An 18263-nucleotide genomic window follows, 5' to 3' on the forward strand; every position below is an offset into this window, starting at 1 on the left:
GAATTAAATTTAAAAGGCATTTCCATGGCCTAACAAACAGAGAGAAATGCATAGTCCAACAGACTGCTATGAGGGTAGAGAATTGGATGTATCCTCTTAGCCCACTTCCATCTTGAAGTTCTGTCATCCATGACACAGAGTTCAGTGGATTTTCCAGAATCCTGTCAGTCTTTTAGTCTACACTTTTTTGTCTTTAAAATGATAGCTTCAAACATTCTGATAAAGCAACTTCAAAATTATACAGGGTGATAGTCCTCCTAATATGGGAATAATTTTATAATAGTTTTCTGTTTTCTACATCCTTTATAATGGAAATATTTAGAAATGTATAAACATTTGACACAATCAAATTTATAACATTTATACATTTTTGTTAAATAATTCATGTATATTTGTGATTTTGTGTATTAGCAATATTGTAGAGGTTTTGGCATATTGGAATAATAAGCTAGCTATAGATATTCCACATTGATGTATATTTTGACTTAGGGTTCTGAAGCACTTAACAGAATTTAATTTTCATCATGTATGTTCAAATTATCAGATATATAAAAGTTGTTTAAGTTCTTAGAAATAGTTTATTTGTTAATTCAGACAACCAAAGTACTTAGAATAAATTTAATGAAATTGTAAATGAAACCAAATATTTTCCAAAGGCAATTAGGTATTTGGTAGAATTGGCTATAATTTTAAATAGAATTATGAGAAATGTAACTCAAACAAAAGCTTTTTAAAAGAGCAGATTCTTGTATTTGTAAGTGTAATGAAATAAGCATTTTATAACAAAGTAAAACCATGAGTTGACTTTTCTACATACAAAAGCCATCCTAGAGGTCACCCCAAAATGTACTTGATGTGTAGATCATGAAAGCACCTACTTTAAAATAATGTATCTTGCATTTTCTAGTAATATATCAGTTTTAACCCTGAAAGCACATGTTTATTTTTTTTTAGCTTTTTTTTTATGCCCAGGCAGTGCTTATATTTTACTTAGGAGGTCTGGAGTACTGCTGGTAAGCCTGCCATACAGGAAGAGAAGAGGATTCCAGGTGATTGGCATGAACTGATGGAAGAATGGCTTCATTTACCCACAATCCACAGCACTGGTTCAGCATACAGTCTTTTGCACATTTCTTCCATAAAACAGATACATATTTTGCTACAAATTTAATTACAGATGTGATTCTAAAATGCTGCCAAACAGTTGGATCTAATGCAAGAAAACTCAGTAAATACCAATTTCAAAAGATTCCTCCCCAAAGGATCCTACTCAAAGATAAAAGATAATAATATGCTTCAGGCGTCTTGGGTACTCACTCAGCACACATGCATTAGGTGGCCACTATGTGCCAGCTCTAGAAGGGCACAGTTGAAAAGGCCCAATTCCTCACCTAACTCTTAGTCTATGGAGAAGGTAAACAATTAGTGAAGCAATTTATATTGCAGAATGATAACAGGGTTGATAGGGGTGAGAGAGAACATTGTAAAGATCCCTAATGTAATCTGGAAGGATGCAAAAAAAATGAAACTCAAAGAATAAATAGAGTTGTATTTGTTTATTTTATTTTATAAAAATGGGGGAAAACCAAATATAACTTTTCTATGAATTTCAAGTTTGCTTTGGGCTTTGGAGGCTGGAGTGTAAAAAGATAATTAATCCAGTAATAAAATTCCTCTGTGGCATCAGGGTGAGACGAATAGCCTTCCAAGTTTCTGAAGAATCTGGTTGTATACTCTGGTTCCCTCAATCCCTATCCAATCCCCCTAATATTTGTCCTACTCACTTTACAACAACTCATTTTCCCTTCTCTCACAATATAAAATTGAAGCTTTGTCAGTCCAGTAATGCAAATACACTTCATTCTCAGAGTCAAACCATGAAGGTTGTTGATTGAAATATTATTTGAAGTGAAGGAACACCTGGATCATGTTTTCTTTTTGATACATCTCTCTAGATGCAATATGAAGAATGATTTGGAGACTAGAAAATGATCTAAAAAGATTCTCCAATAATCTCCTTTAAAGAAAGGATGCTGGCTGTTTAAATGATGATAATGTTCCCTTCCCTGTCTCTGGATGTTAATTTCTGTCTTTATTTGCTTGATCTTTCTCCCACATGCCACCTCCTAAAGGACAGAATTCCTGAAGGAACCTTTTGAAATTTACATTCTTTCTCTGCATGAACTCTTAGATGGTTTTTTTCATTCTGATCGTTTTAAAATACCACCCACTGGTCTTTATATCTCTGACCCTAACCTCATCCCTGTGATCCTTCTCATTTATCTATCTCATCTTCACTAAAATGTCTCCCATGAAACTCTAGATGTTCCGGACTGAAGTCTTGATTTATTTTCTCCTTGAAATCTTTTCCTTCTCCTGCTTTACTCATTGTATGAGATGTCATTGCTATGCATCTAATTCCTCAAGCCTGGAAGCCTCTTGAGCCCACACATCTTTCAACCCTTGCCTGCCTCCTTAAACCCCATCTAAACAATTGGCTCTCAAGGGCTCTCCAGATGGGCTCCAAGAACCCTTTGCTGGGGAGCTGGTTAGAAATGCAGGTGACGTGATCCTTCTGTCAACACTGCCTCCCCTCCAACGGTTTAATCACATCAATTTGTAGTAGCCAAGCACCTACATTTCTAGAATACTCCCTATTAATCTTTAACTAAATCTCAAGAACCACCTTTGATGATTATTCTTCAAAGTACATCTAAACCAGTCCTCTCTTCACCTCCACAGCCATTCTTCTATATCTCTGCTCCAGACAACTGAAAGAGCTTCTTTAGTAGTTTTACCTAACTTCATTCTCCAACCCATGGTCAGTAAACTTTTCCAACAAAGAACCAAGGAACCAAGCCTTTTCTGAACCATGCTGTCCCTGATGCCACTACTCAACTCTGCCACTATGGCATGAAAGCAGCCATATAAAACATATAAAAAAAATGGATGTGACTGAGGTTCTGTAAAAGTGTATTTATAAAAAGAAGCAGTCGACCCATTTTCTACATAGCACTCTCAAACATACATTGCTGGTGGGACTGAAAATTGGGACAACCAATATGGAAAGCAGTATGGAGAATCCTTGGAAAACTGATAATGGAACCACCATTTGACCTAGCTATCCCATTCCTGGGTCTATAACCAAAGGATTTAAAAACAGAATACTACAGGGACACAATCACGTCAATGTTTATAGCAGCAAAAGTCATGTTCCAAAGTTGAGAATTGGTGGCTTCCTATTTTTCTGAGAACATTCACATTCCTTATTCTAATCTTCAAGGTCCTGGATCATTGTACCTCAGCTTCTTTCCCAATTTCTCCTGTTTCTTCATGTTGCCCTTGTTTATACCACACCTTAGCCACATGTCAGTCTACATTTAGGTCCTAGAACACACCATATATTTTCCCAGATAGGGAGTTTTACACATCAGTCCTTTTCTAGAAAATCCTTTGTGCTCTTTTTACATGTAGGTGAAGAGCATGAACAAAGGAATTAGCTTGGATTCTAATAATAGAGCTACAACTTATATATCTTTCTGTGCCTCTGTTTCTTCATTTTACAGAAGAGAATAATTATTGTTCCTGTCTCATCTGGTTCTTAGGAAGGTGACATGTATAATTCTTAAAATATACAAAAATTTTAAACATTAGATACTACGTTAATCATATCTGCAGGTATTCTAAGCAAATAAGATATTTGAAAAATGGACCATAATTGCAAAATCAAAATCCTATCACAACCTGTGCAGAAATCCATGGTACCCTCTCTGTCCTAAGAGGATTTTGATATTCTCAGGAAAGTATATATTAAGGATATAAACATTGTCTATTTTAGAAAAAGAACTGTATGTGCAAAATTAATCCACAAAGTTCTTCTGAAGTCTCCCAATCCCACTATTATGGTTTACAAATGAGGTGTTTCCCAAAAACTCAGGTGTGAGACAATGCAAGACAGTTTGTAGGTGAAATGATCAGATTATGAGAGTTTTAAACTGATCAGTGCATTGATCCACTGGAATGGATTAACTGGGCGGTAACTGTAGGCAGATGGAGTGTTGTTGGAGGAGGCAGGTCTCTGGGGGTGTGCCTTTGGTTTTGGTATTTGGTGGAGTTGCACTGTCTCTCTGCTTACTGGTTGCTATGTCCTGAGCTGCTTTCCTTCACCCAGAGCAGTGGTGAGCCCCAAATAACCGTTTTCTCCTCTACATCGCTCGTCAGGATTTTTGGCTAATTGCACAATGAAAAAAAAGCTGACTAAAACACCCACTGAAGAAATGTATGTGCTTTCCATCATTTGATCCAAAGACAATAATGGCAAACACAGCTTTAATTGCAGCACAATAACTACCACAAAGAGGCCATGGTTAATTGCACAGTTCTCAAGCTTCACCAGGGTACTGTCGTGTTTATATGATGATCCCTATGCATCTCTACTAAGGAAACATAGTGCTAGTTTAGTATAACCATCCCCAGAGAGCAGATTCTCATTCTACAAACACAGCATGTGGTCAATATAAAATAAATGTTAAATTTTCTGACTACCAATTCAATTAACCAGTGAGGTCTGACGCTGTAATTAGCATTTAACATAAAAGTACTAGAGACTATTTATTGAGATCTAAACTGTCAGCTCTGTTAATTATTCAAAGACTAGTTAACAGTGACTTTGGTTTGCCTGCCCTTTATTTCGACATAACATATTCCAGGTCAAACAGTGGATCACAGAGTGTGATTTAGGAACAATGAAAGGCATTAAGTTTCTCTGTGGGCTGTTTTGTTGACATGTTACTGTTTATAAATTGATTTTGTCTTGACATACCATGTAATATTCATCTACCTGGATAGAGAAATTGTACCAACCTATAAAAGATTCTCCAATAATTCTGTTCACTTGCCAATATGTCTCTTCTTAGTTCAACATAACACACTGTTTTTGTCTTTATAGCCTTTGACCTACTAAAGTATTGAGAGTTATTATATCTTTATCTGGTAGGATAGCTCCTCTTTCTCTACCCTGCTTTATTTTCCCATATTTTATAAGAAATAGATTGAATTGTCTTGCTTCTTTTCATGTTCCTTGATATTTGATTAACTGCTAGGCACTGTGTGTAAACCAATAGCAGAGAATGAAGTTAATGATATTTCCATGCAAACCAGGAAACAGACCTGTTGAACACTGGTAGGGAGTCTGAGTCCATACAAACTGTAGTTGGGTAGAAAGTTTCTCATGTTTGCATTTGCTGGAAGAGTCTGAGTTCTCTCTCAGGACATTGATTCTCCTAATGATTTGCCAGGACAAAGTTTTCTTGAATCGAGACCTGTCTGGGCTTTCTCCAGCTGCCATGGGTTTCAGGTACAAACAACATAAGCAAATAGAAAGCTTGCCCTCTCTCTCTCTCTCTCTCTCTCTCTCTCTCTCTCTCTCACACACACACACACACACACACACACACACTATAAACTTGAGTTGAAGATAGATTTCAATCTGGCCTGAAGCTTTTCATGATTTATTAGCTCTCTCTGGCTCCTATAAATTTTTAGGTTTAATTTTGACCCAGTAGACTATACTGGCTCACTATCATGGCAGGAACCAGAAGTTTCCTCAGGTCTATTTCTAAGCTAAGTTATTGGATTAACCATGATTGAACATTAAGTCATGGACAGCATGTAAGGCATTACTTTCAAGTTATATAGTACGTGAAATGATCTTGAAATCACACCAGTCTTAAGTCTCCTAGTTTGGAAACTAAGAATATTCAGTTTTTTGTTAAGTCATAATATCTTCAAAATAATAGTATTTCCCGATTTTAAGTAGAAAAAAATAAAGGAGGTAGCAAAATTAGTATTAAACATGCCCTTGTGTCCATTTTACTTAACAGAAAGGGAAAATGTAAGAAGGAAGAGACAATGAGAGTCAAGCAAGCAAGAGTGATTTCCTCCTTACCAGCTAATTATCTAGCAAGAAGCATTACCATGAATTAATGCAGAATTCCTCACTGAACTTTGAAGACCACAAATACCAAGAAAACATAAGCATATATGTATAAAGAAGCAAATATTTTCAAATACTTTTTAAAAAAAGGAACAAATACTTTTTAAAGGATTCTTAAATTACAAAGGTAACAAAGGTCTTTTAAAGAAAATGCAGAAAATTATACAGACAAAAATATAATTTTAACCACCATGGAAAATTATTATTATTCATTACCATATTATTGTCCATTGCCATAGCATTTTACTTTACAAAATTTTCATTTAAATACATACAAGTGCATATACGTGTGTGTGTGTGTATATATACATATATATATATATATGTATATATATATGTGTATATGTATACATCTTTATATGTATATATTATATGTATATTTAATAGTTTTTATTGATAACATTCTTTCTATGTAGTTTCATGTTACATGTTGCAGTGGTTAGAATGTATGGATTTAATTTCCACTATACTTTTCATTAATTCAGAAATCTTGAGAAAGTTTCTTAACCTCTCCAATCTTTTATTCTAGTTTTGTATTTTTCAGCATGGAATTTAATGATCTGTTTATTAATATTTAGCTAAAATTCCTAGTATTATTTATTAAACAATTTATTCCCTTCTAATTACTCTATAACTCTTCCTTTACTACAGAGTAAGTTCTCATATCTATAATAAAGTTTGCTTTAGCATAGTCTATTAAGTTGATATATCTATTGAATCATCAGTGAATACCCTTTTTTAAATCAGCTATAAATATATATTTAATACCTATTATGATAAGTTCCTCCACTTATTTTCAAAATATCATTAGTTTTTCCCTCATCTATTTATTATTCTACAAGAAGAATATCATGAATATTTTGCCTTAGAAACTCTCAGTTAAAATAATTTATATCTCTATAGTATTGATAGTAATTTCAGTAATAGTCAGATATTTTGGCTATCAGTTTCAAAGCAGAACATGTTTCAGGTACTTTGTGAGCAATATATTTCTTCCTTTCAAAACCCAGTTTGAGCATATAAAATTATAGCCATTTTTAAGTGAGGAAACTAAAGTTCGGAGAGATAAGTAACATGTTCAAGGTCACAGAACTAGTACTTAGAAGAAATTGAATTCAAATCCATGCTTTACAGACTTCTCTATACAGCTTCATAGTGTCCTTTTTGACTGGAAAAGTAAACAATTGCTTTTTCTATATGCTGTGTAAGGTATGTTTGGAAAACAAAAGGAAGTTGTACTAAGAAAAAGAAGAAAAAAAAGAAAGGGGAGTTGAAGAAAGGACTGATTGGAAAGGGAAGGTGCAGGAAGGAAGTCTGAGATCAACATCATGGATAAGTAGATGCTAGGCAGCTCAAGAATAGCAAACACCTGTCCTCATACTTTATTTTCTGCTCAATATTCAATGGCTTTTTTTTTTCTCCCACATTCCACATGCTTGGCTTTATTTGAAAATGCCTTGGTAAATAAACATGATGAGTGTTGAAGCCTAAAGATAAGAGAGCTGCTATCTATTTATTTATTTATTTACTTATTTATTTATTTAATATACATGACAATAGTGGAATGCATTACCCTCATTATTGCTTTGTGAACCTACCATGTCCTATCTCTTCATCTGATTACTTCATCTAACCCTTAATTTCTTAATTTATACATGAAGAAGGTGGAACTCAGAGAGATTAGGTAATTTAACATAAAATGAACAAACAGAAAGACTCATAGCTACCAAGTTGTACAGAAGGGATCCAAACCAACATCTGATTTTGTCTTATTGCCTTAGTACAATAAATTTGGGTTAAAGGGTGAGGTTATCAATGACAAGTGAGATTATAAAGGCCCCTCTAACCAGCCAAGTTATCTTGAGACACCTCCAGTCCTAGTCAGTGATCCCCACCAATAAAACCAAGTTGAATGCTGATTATTTCTCAGCTGTTTCCAGGCAAAAACAGAGGCCAGATCCAGAGATGTTCTTGATCAATAAATGGTGCGGCAGTCTGGCTGGGCACAAATCACGAGCCACTCACAGCTTTGTAGATTCAAACAGCAATTCTTTATTCCTGATCTCACACCGGCCTTCTACAAACACGTTGTGGGGAAATCCACGTTCTCTGCCCAAATCCACACCCACTGGGCTTCTGTCTCCCAAATATATTCTGAATCCCATGAGAACTCAAGGGGAACTCAGGAAGCAGGATATGCCCTATTCTAAATGGGGAACGCCCTAAACTCGGATTATCCTAAACCGGGAACACCCTTAACAGGGATCCGCCCTGGTCCTTGAGCAAGGTCACCTTACATGCAATGTCGCTGCAAAATGTCCTATTTCCAGGAGTCCTTCCACTAAAGAAACATGGGGGTACGCTGGCAAGGAAATTGTCATACCTACTTGGCTGATGGCTCCCAGCAAAATGGGAAGAAACAAGGGAGGTATTTGAAGCCAGAATGAGCAACTAGTAAAGGCTTCCTTATCTAGAGGTGGGACATGATCTCTCTTTTGTTCTCAAGAGGACTTTGCCTTTATTTGCCTTAGCGTACCCCTGCTCTCAATCATCTAACTCCAGAAACACTGGGTCTGACCAATTTAACCTGTATTTGTAACTTCCTAAATAAATATAAAAGTTAGACAGGAGTCAGTTTGGCAGGAAAGATACCACTCAAGCTGGTTACAGGTATACATATTTTTGATAGACCTGGAAGTAATTTCTCAATATCCCTCCCCAATAGATAACATGGCCCTTAGGAGCAGCAGTAATGATAATTAACTGTAGTTCATGTTGTGTTTTCTCAAAATAGGATATTATGTCTGTCTTCATTACCACTGGGAGAGGTGTGGTCTTTTATCATAGCCCTTCTGAAGCTGTTACAAATGCAGTACAGAGAAATCAAATCAAATTGCCTAAAGTCAGACAGGTGGTACAGAGGTTGTGTTTCAATGCAGTAATTGAACTATGGCACACATGAGGTCTTAGTAACATGGGCTAGTAAGAGAAGGAAACTAGCATCAGGGAGTCATCGGCACAGCTGCCACCTGTGAGAGGACTGGTGGACAATACTGTGAGAGAAAGGTGAGATCATCATCAGAGTGTTACCAAGGAGTGCACTGATTAAACATTTTTAAGTCATCTATGTAATGATTAGTATAGTATACGGAACAGAGTAAGCACAAAATAAACGTTAAATGAATAAATCAATTTGGATATTTGCAATCATACAGACTTACATCATGGTAGAGCTCATACTGATGAAATTGATCTGCATGGGAACTGTGTCTGTCTTTGGTCTGGGTGAACCAGTAGGAGAACATATGAAGGATTTCCCTATTAGGAAGATATAGTATATAGAATAAGAGGAGAGGAATTGGTGCAAATACCAAGCTAAGAGTGTATGACTGTCCACTGGCAATTAGCAAATGGAAAGAGAAAGAGCAACCGATACATTCATGAACTTAATGCCTTTCTAAAGTTCAACACAAAGAGAAGTTGCTGAAGAATGCAGCATATTTAATATAGAAGACAATAAAAATTTTAAAAGCTAGGCTTAATAGGGTTTTAGTTCTGTAACTATCTGTGGTTTCTTTAACAAAATACTGAAATCAGTGGCTTAACAGCAAAACTGTTTTCTTTCACAGTTCTGTAGGCCCCTCGTTGGAAAGCAAGGTGTCAGCAGGACCACACCCCTCTTCCAAATGCCTTCAGGAAGACTGTTCTTGCCTTCTGCTTGTTGCTCGCTTCTGCCTGCTCCTGGTGATCCTTGCTGTTCCTCAGCTCATAGAAACATCACTCCCATCTCTATCTTTACTTAGGTCTGGTACATTTTTGAGAGAGTTAGAAAACTAATATAGATTTTAGTACTACAAAATGGGGTACAGGGTTATAAATACTTAAAAATGCAAAAGGGGAATGGGTAGAGTTGGGAAGAATTTTGAGACACATAATTGAAAAAGCCTAAGGTCACCCTGAAGACATATGAAACGTTATCTAATGGAATAGGAATGTTTAGCCTCTCCTATTCTGTCTTACCCTTGTAATTTGAAAGCAAATAACTTGTTTTCTGGTTCTACAAATCTACAAACGGAGGAAAAAAAACTGCCTTAAGACTGCCTGATTTTTCTAACCTGCTGACTTGCCCTGTGGACTTCCAACTTGCTGCCTCAACAATTGTGAGAGCTAATCTCCTAAAAACTAAGGGTCTAGATATGTACCCATAAACAGTCAAACAGTAATTTAAAAAATTTTCTAATAAGTTTCATACCTAAGTCATCTTCATATTTAGCTCATTGAGCAATGTGAGAATTGATCATTTAGCAGGTTTGATTTCTTCAAAGCTTTAGAAAGTACAAGGACTCATGTTAATTGCCAGCAAAAAAAAAAAAAAAAAAATTGTTTTGATTAGAGTGGTGGAAAATAAGTAAGAAGGTTAATTATACCTAATTCAATCTTTAGCATTATATGCTATTATGTGTTTGCTTATTTTGATTCAAAGACATCTGATTAGGGAAACTATATATTTATTGCCAGAAGTTGGGGTGTTGAGGGTGCCTAGGTCAGAGCTGCAATAGATACTTAAATATAAACATTAAACAATGAGGGTGGTTAGGATTATCAGGAGACTACAAACAATATAGCAAGTTATTTCCTCTTTTTCTTTTTCTTTTATCTTTTATCACTATAAAAGACATTCATATCATTTCCAAGTTTTGCATAAAGATCCAGCTACTTCCTATGATTGAAGATTCCATGTGATACCATACAACTTATATTCACATGTAAATAACATTAAGCTTTTCTTGTTTACATAGGGATGCCTGCTGTATGGGTACATGGTTCTCCTAAAGCTGACTTCAGGACTGCAATGAAAATGTTAACATGTTTACAAAGTAATTTACACATCATTAAAGGAAAAACCTTGATATTGAAACTACAGACTGAAAATATCATATATATTGAAAATACCTTCCTTGAAAAGTATATGAATTTCTTTGGAAGTGTTTCCCAATGGTTTCTTCATATGCTTTATTTATCTGCTACTATTGATTCCCATTTTAAGTACTTGTCTGATGATAGCAATAGGCTTTGGCACAATTGAAAGTGAATGAAAAAGAAATTGGCAGTAGCTGATGCCATTTACGCTGCACAGAGTTTTTGATTTGGGGTATCTCATTTCACTTGAAGTTGTATAAAAAAAATAAGTAAAATTCTGTTACTCTTATGCCCAGTGGTCATGGCTTACTGTGTATTATCAGAAAATTCAGAGAAAAAGCTATAAAAGGAAGCAGATCACCAATACTTTGGTTGTCTGACAACTGAAAATAATTATGATTAAATATATATACTTTGGAATATGACAGGTCATACACGCATGAAACTCTCATTGATCATGTCTGTTTTTAGAAAACATATCAGACCAACTTGAGAAGCTCTGTGAATTGGTGGGGAATAACTGCTTCACTAAATTCTTAGGGTGTTCATTGAGGTTTATCAAGCTCTCATTACTTACTTCTTTCCTTATACTTTTGGCTGGCATATTGGAATCCTTTCCTATGTATGCACAGTTCATATTTTAGACTGAAACTCAAGGGAACATTTACCCAGGTTTGGTCAGCTATTTTTCTGCAAGGGTCCCTTCTCTTTGATCATCCTGCTTCACACTCTCTCACTACCTCCATAGTCTCATCCTATCTTCTAACCTCTGTTTGAGCTCCCTGACCTGTTACAGCTGTCTGGAGGTGCCACCAGAGAGAATTATGTGATACTGGTGCCAACCTCACCTGAGTGTAAGACCTGCACGGCCTGTTTTCTAGCATCTGTAAATAGTTATTTTGCATTTTTTGGACAGTTTTATACTGATTTTTGATAAAAGTCTGGTTTCTTATAAGTTATTTCTTCATGGCCAGAAGCAAGAGTCTATAGGAAACTGTTTAATGTTTCGGAGTAACTGGACTTTCCAGATAGTATAAATTCAAACCTCAACATGGAAATCATTTAATTTGCCTCTCACTGTCTAATCCCACACAGGATAACCACCTTGTCTTCGTGTTGATTACTGAATTGTTTCCAGACCGCCCTTTTGCTGACTGTGTGACCCTTCATCAAAGGAGGTCTCTTTCTTCATTATCTGATTAAGGTTAAAATTTAAATCCCTAGGTGACTATCGAGATTTCCCTTCCATGGTAGTCAGAATTTCATCACAAAATTGCTTTCTCTATTTTTTCTCATTTCAGGACCCTGGCTGTATATATGTAAAATGACATATGTACAGAGAACATTTGTTACATCAAATTTTATAATAGAAAATATTTGAAACAACTTAAATGGCAACCATTTGGGGGCCAGTTAAATAACTTCTTTTATAGTCTAACAGTATAGTTTTTAAAAAATTGTAAGTATTTTTACTTCACTTAAAAAAGTAACTGTCTGTAAAACTATGTTTTATTTTTATTAATTTATTTATTTTTATTGATTTAAATAAAATGACAGCAGAATGCATTACAATTGTTATTACACATATATACCATAATTTTTCATATCTCTGTTTGTATATAAAGTATGTTGACATCCAATTCGTGTCTTCATACATGGACTTTAGATAATGATGTCTATCACATTCCACCATCCTTGCTAATCCCCTGCCTCTTCCCTTTCCCTCCCACCCCTCTTCCCTATCTAGAATTCATCTATTCCTCCCATGCTCCCCCTCTCTACCCCACTATGAATCAGCCTCCTTATATCAGAGAAAACATTTGACATTTGTTTTGGGGGGATTGGCTAACTTCACTTAGCATTATCTTCTCCAATGCCATCCATTTACCTTACACTTCTCAGAAGAGGATATACAATCAATCAACAAATATATTAAAAAAATGCTCATCATCTCTAGAAATTAGAGAAATGCAAATCAAAACTACTGTAAGATATCATCTCACTCCAGTAAGAATGGTCCCTATTATGCAAACAAACAACAGTAAGTGTTGGCTAGGATGTGGAGAAAAAGGCACACTCATACATTGCTGGTGGGACTGCAAATTGGTGCAGCCAATATGGAAAGTAGAATGCTGATTCCCTGGAAATCTAGGAATAGAACCACCATTTGACCCGGCTATCCTCTTCTCGGACTATATCCAAAGGACCTAAAAATAGTATATTACAGGGACACAGCCACATCAATGTATATAGCAGCACAATTCACAATAGCTAAACTGTGGAGCCAAACTATATGCTGCTCAGTTGATGAGTGAATTTAAAAAAACGTGGCATATATACACAATGGAATTTTCAGGTATTTTTATTTTTTATTAACACATAATATTTTACATATTTGAGATAAAAATGTGAGGTTTTGATTCACATATACATCAGGTAGTGATAAACTCAGGGTAATTAACATATCCATTGTCTTTTTTCACTTTTTGTAGTGCAAAATAAATACTCTCTCTATTTTGAGGTATATAATTCAATGTTGTTTAAAATACTTCATGTGAAAAAAACAATTTATAGCTTTATATTATATATTGCATATGTATACATAGATATATATGTACATATGATGCATGTTTTTTTTCTTTATAGGCATAGTGTAGTTCAAAAAATACAAACATGATTCACTTATACCTTTTTTATGTCTGTGAAATGAGATAGGGTAACTACACATCAGTCAGGGGAGGTGGCTTTACTATAAATTCTTTGGTGCTTTCATTGTTAGATCATGTGAATATATTACCTCTTGAAAAATATATAAAATAAAAAAAAATATTCTGGATAAAATATTTTATATAGAATATATAAGTGTCATACAAGAGTCTTGTTTTTAAAGAGCTTCTGAGATATTGAGTCTACAATATGTTTAGAACTGGATATCTGACTATGACCTTTATAATTGCAGCTTTTCACATTAGCCAACTCCATTATTATTAAAATCACATATAAGTACTGAATTCTCTATTATTTCAGACCTACTGGGGGTGTTAATTTTAATGACCTATAGAGAAAAACATATTAGGGGTTTGATTGGCAGTGATAGTAATCATTGGTGTGATATGGTTGTCTAAAAAATGTAGAATTCAAATTTAGGCTAGTGGGAAGGCAATGCCTAGAATAAACCAACAGTAAATTTTATTTTTCTGTATACTGATTAGACCATGCAGGAAGTAACGTTTCTTTTGATTGCTACTCTTTAAGAAGAAGATACTCTGTCTTAAGTCGAGTTACCAAGAAGCAGACTCTGAAATGAGGACCTACGTGAAAGTGTTCTTTTGAGGAAGTGTTCAAAGAAAAAATTGATGAGGAAGATTATAAAGAAGCAGAACTGGGGATGGAAGGAAGTGATTTAAGTTCTACCTCTATCTAGTTGAAGTAGGAAACTTTTGACTGAAAACTTCACCTCAATGTTGTCCCCAGCAGGTAGGGAAGAGAACTTCCCTAACTGTGACTCATTGTCTAAAGGCCATGGACATGGGCAATAAATAACCAGGTATACTGCTTCTCTACCTGCCTGCAACAGTCATCTAAAAGGGCTGGGATTATAGCTCAGATGGTAAAGTACTTACCTCACATGCACAAGGCCCTGCTTCAATCCCAAGCACCACATACACACACACAAAAAAAGTCATCTTAAAAACTCCATAGGTAGAGTACACCAAAAAACAGGGAGAGCCACAGCATAACGGTAGGAATGGATTCCCAAGTCATAGTACAAGGCCAATTGAGATACAGGATATTTATCTAAGATGCCACACTATAGTCAGGGAGAAATGAACATGATTTCCAAATAATCTTTTGTGGGGTTAAATATCTTCCATATGGCCACTAGAAATTAAACGAAAACTGCTGGATGGAAGGAATTTCAGGAAGGCTAGAGTTTCCCTTAACATTTTAACAGAGACCCCTCCCAAATATCCTAGCTTAGCAACTCAGCCCACTGTAGATATGGGTTGTTCCCCTCCTTGTGGCTGAGGGAGAGCTGAACTTGCTGCCACTTCCGGGCATCAGGATAGTGTACCATACTACATATCCCTCGTCCAGGAAGAGGTCAACATTCAGTGTTCAGAGTATGGTTTCTATCAAATCTGTGTCTCTCTCAGGGAACCCCCTGTATCCTGACCCTTGGGCATCTAGGAGCATCCTGCCAATGTAGTAGAGAGTTAAGATGTCTCTGTACCTCCCAAATTGGGAGCAAATTAGACAATCAAGCATCAGACTTGATTCTCTAAATATATTTTATGAGGATGTTAATGCCCTCCTAACTACAAAATCTTAAACTTCTTTCCACACCAAAAAAAAATTACTTTTATTAATACGAAGATATCTCTTCTCAATTTCTTCTTACTCTTGCAACATTTCACCATTCCATGTCCAACACTTGGAAAAGTTTTAGTCCAAGATAATGTGGAGCTAGATGAATGCAAACAAAACAAGCCAAGCCCAAAGCAAACAAGCCAATTCTTCATCTCCCTGCTTTTTTGTCACCAGAGCAATGAAATAAGTAAAGGAAATCAAATTAAATTTCAGGAGGTCATGATTCATGATTCAATATGAAAACCTGAGAGAAAACTCTTATTTTTTTTACTACTCTCTTTCCACTAGTTTTTAAAACATGTTTTTTTTTATGTGCTTGGGAATCTGTAAACATAAACATTTTAGGTGTGGAGAAAGAGAGTCTAAAGAAGGAATTGAGGAACTGCAGCAAAATGTAACTAAAGAAAAACTTCCTCACTCTGATCAAAGATGTCCAACACCACTAATCTTAGGAGACTTCACCTTTAAGAATTATGAAAATGGGGCAGTCAGAAATTGAGAGAGACAGAGACAACCATTTTCTGTTTCTAATGGTCCATGTCCAATCCTTCAAACTGAAGCTTTATATTAAAAAAAATAATTTTTTTTTTTCTAGAGAGCAGAAAATCCTCACTAGCTGGAGCTATTTAAAGGCTCTGGCCTTGCATTGAAACTGCAGATTTGGCAGTAGCAGTTTTCAGCTGGATTTTCTGGGCAGTAAGTAATGCAGCAGCAAATTTACTCTTTTTAATATAATGGCAACAGTCCTTGGAAGGAATGGGAATGACTTCAGGCAGTGCCAAATTTTAAATGAAAAATCTAACTATAGCTGTTCCTTTAGCTCTCTGGGAGAACTCGGAATGATTGTGTGGGAAGCCAGGGTGAAGGGTGACCTCAGCGTGCAGCTTTGCAGACTAGCTCAGGGTATAGCTTAGGTCAGCTTGCCCTGCACCTGGCCCCTTGGGAGGATTTGCAGTCCTGTGACAATGGGAGAAGTAAGAAATTTAAAAGCAACTTAAACCGATGTAGAGCTGGTATCAAGTGAAGGAGGTTTACTCTTTGATCTCTAAGCCCTTGAGCTGTGGCATGAGAAATATCACTGAGTTATAAAGTATGTACCTAACTTACCGTGTAAGCCAGGCAGCAAGTCCTCATGGGCCTTTTGAATCCCATACCAGGCAGGGGTAAGTCACTAGAGAAGCAAAGGAGACATCATGATATACATTCATCATCATGTGAGTGTCAGGGGGAAACAGCCGATTGCCTTAAATCATTCTTCTTTACAGTCTACAGTCTTCCCATCTCCTTTATACTTTAAAAATGAATCTTTTTTTTTTATAAAACCAGCCTCATTTGCATATAGAAAAGCATTGATCAGGAGGTAATCTCTATCTAAAACTACATTTTTAGAGAGTTCAATTTTGAGCTAAACTGGAATTAAGACATGTCTGAGGTTGTCTAGAAAATTCATAGGTAACCAAAGTCCTCTTTGTAAGGGAAATAGAAGCTTCTGGAAGAGGCTGCACTCCATGGAAAGAAGAAATCAGAAGAGCAAACTAAAATTGTACACTTGAAGTCTGTGCACAACACACGTGCATACACTTTGCCTAGTGAGATTCATAAAAATTATGAGGAAGAAGGGACAAAGGATTCTATTCCCTTGCCTCACACACTCTTGCAACTTTACCCCTTGGGAGCTCAGTTTCAGGGATGTACCCAATGTCACACTTTAGCAATTGTCATTAGAAGGTGAGAGTGGTGGTGTCCATCTTTTATAATGATAGCCTGAAGAAGAGCTGGTCCTTCCAGGAAGGTACAGTGACATCCAGCCAGAACAACAGTGGAGCCCAGTAAGTGTGACTGGGCCCAGAATTGACAGCATGAGATGGTGGCTGTCAGAAATTTTACAGCTGAACATCATATGGATAATGTTACAATGGTTAACATACAAATGGACATTTTTAATAGTTAACAGAGAAAAGGTAGACCATGAAAGACTCTAGTTTCTAAAACTTCATTCCTCATTGGATTAAACTGACTTCTTTTACCAAAACATGAAATAGTGCTTCAGTGGAGGCAACCACAAAGAAAAACATGATGAGGAGTGCACATATGTTTTACTGCCTGAATCCAGGCTCACCCTCATTCATGGCTCCAAGCCAGGTTGGAAGACCATTGATGCACAAAGCACATGTATACCAATAGTTTTTTTTTTCTGTTGAATTTGAGGGACACAGGATATTTTTATTAAGAGATTGAGAAGCAAAATGATTTTCAAAAATAAATTTAGCTCACACATGAATTCCTTTTTGTGATAAAGATTGTACCAGATAAGTGTAATTAAAAAAATTCAAAGATTGTATAAAAAGATGGAATTACTTTACATTTATGTATTAGTTACTAAAATGAGAGTATCAGCTAAGCAAAACTATAAACAACATAAAATCTTAAAAGCTCTCTCTGTAAAATTCAAACAATATGACCACAACTATTTATATTGATGCAATTGATTTTTGATAGTGGTTCAAAGGCAATCAATTGGCAAACAGTAGCCTTTAAACAAATAGTGCTAAATAATTGGACACATATATCCAATTATGAAAAAAATTTGAGACAAACCTTGTACCATATAGTCAAATAAACCCCAAACTGCAAAACTTTATTTAAAAAAGACCATATTTATGACTTTGAATAGGCAAAGAGTTTTAAATATAAAACCAGAAAGTGATCTATAAGAGAAAAAATGATAAATTGGACCTCATTAATATTAAAAATATTTATTATATAAAATTCATTTTTAAGAGAATAGAAAAACAAGTCAAATACTGAAAGAAGTATTTGAAAAAACATTCCTAACACAGCACTTCTATGTGGAATATGTAAAAAAACACTTAACTATCATTCCAGCAGTTCAGAATGCTTAGACAGGAAGATCATAATTTCAAGGACACCCTCAGCAACTTAGCAGGGCTCTAAGAAATTTAGTGAGATCTTATCT

This window comes from Callospermophilus lateralis, chromosome 16 (genome assembly GCF_048772815.1).
Source record: "Callospermophilus lateralis isolate mCalLat2 chromosome 16, mCalLat2.hap1, whole genome shotgun sequence".
Classification (NCBI taxonomy): Eukaryota; Metazoa; Chordata; class Mammalia; order Rodentia; family Sciuridae; genus Callospermophilus; species Callospermophilus lateralis.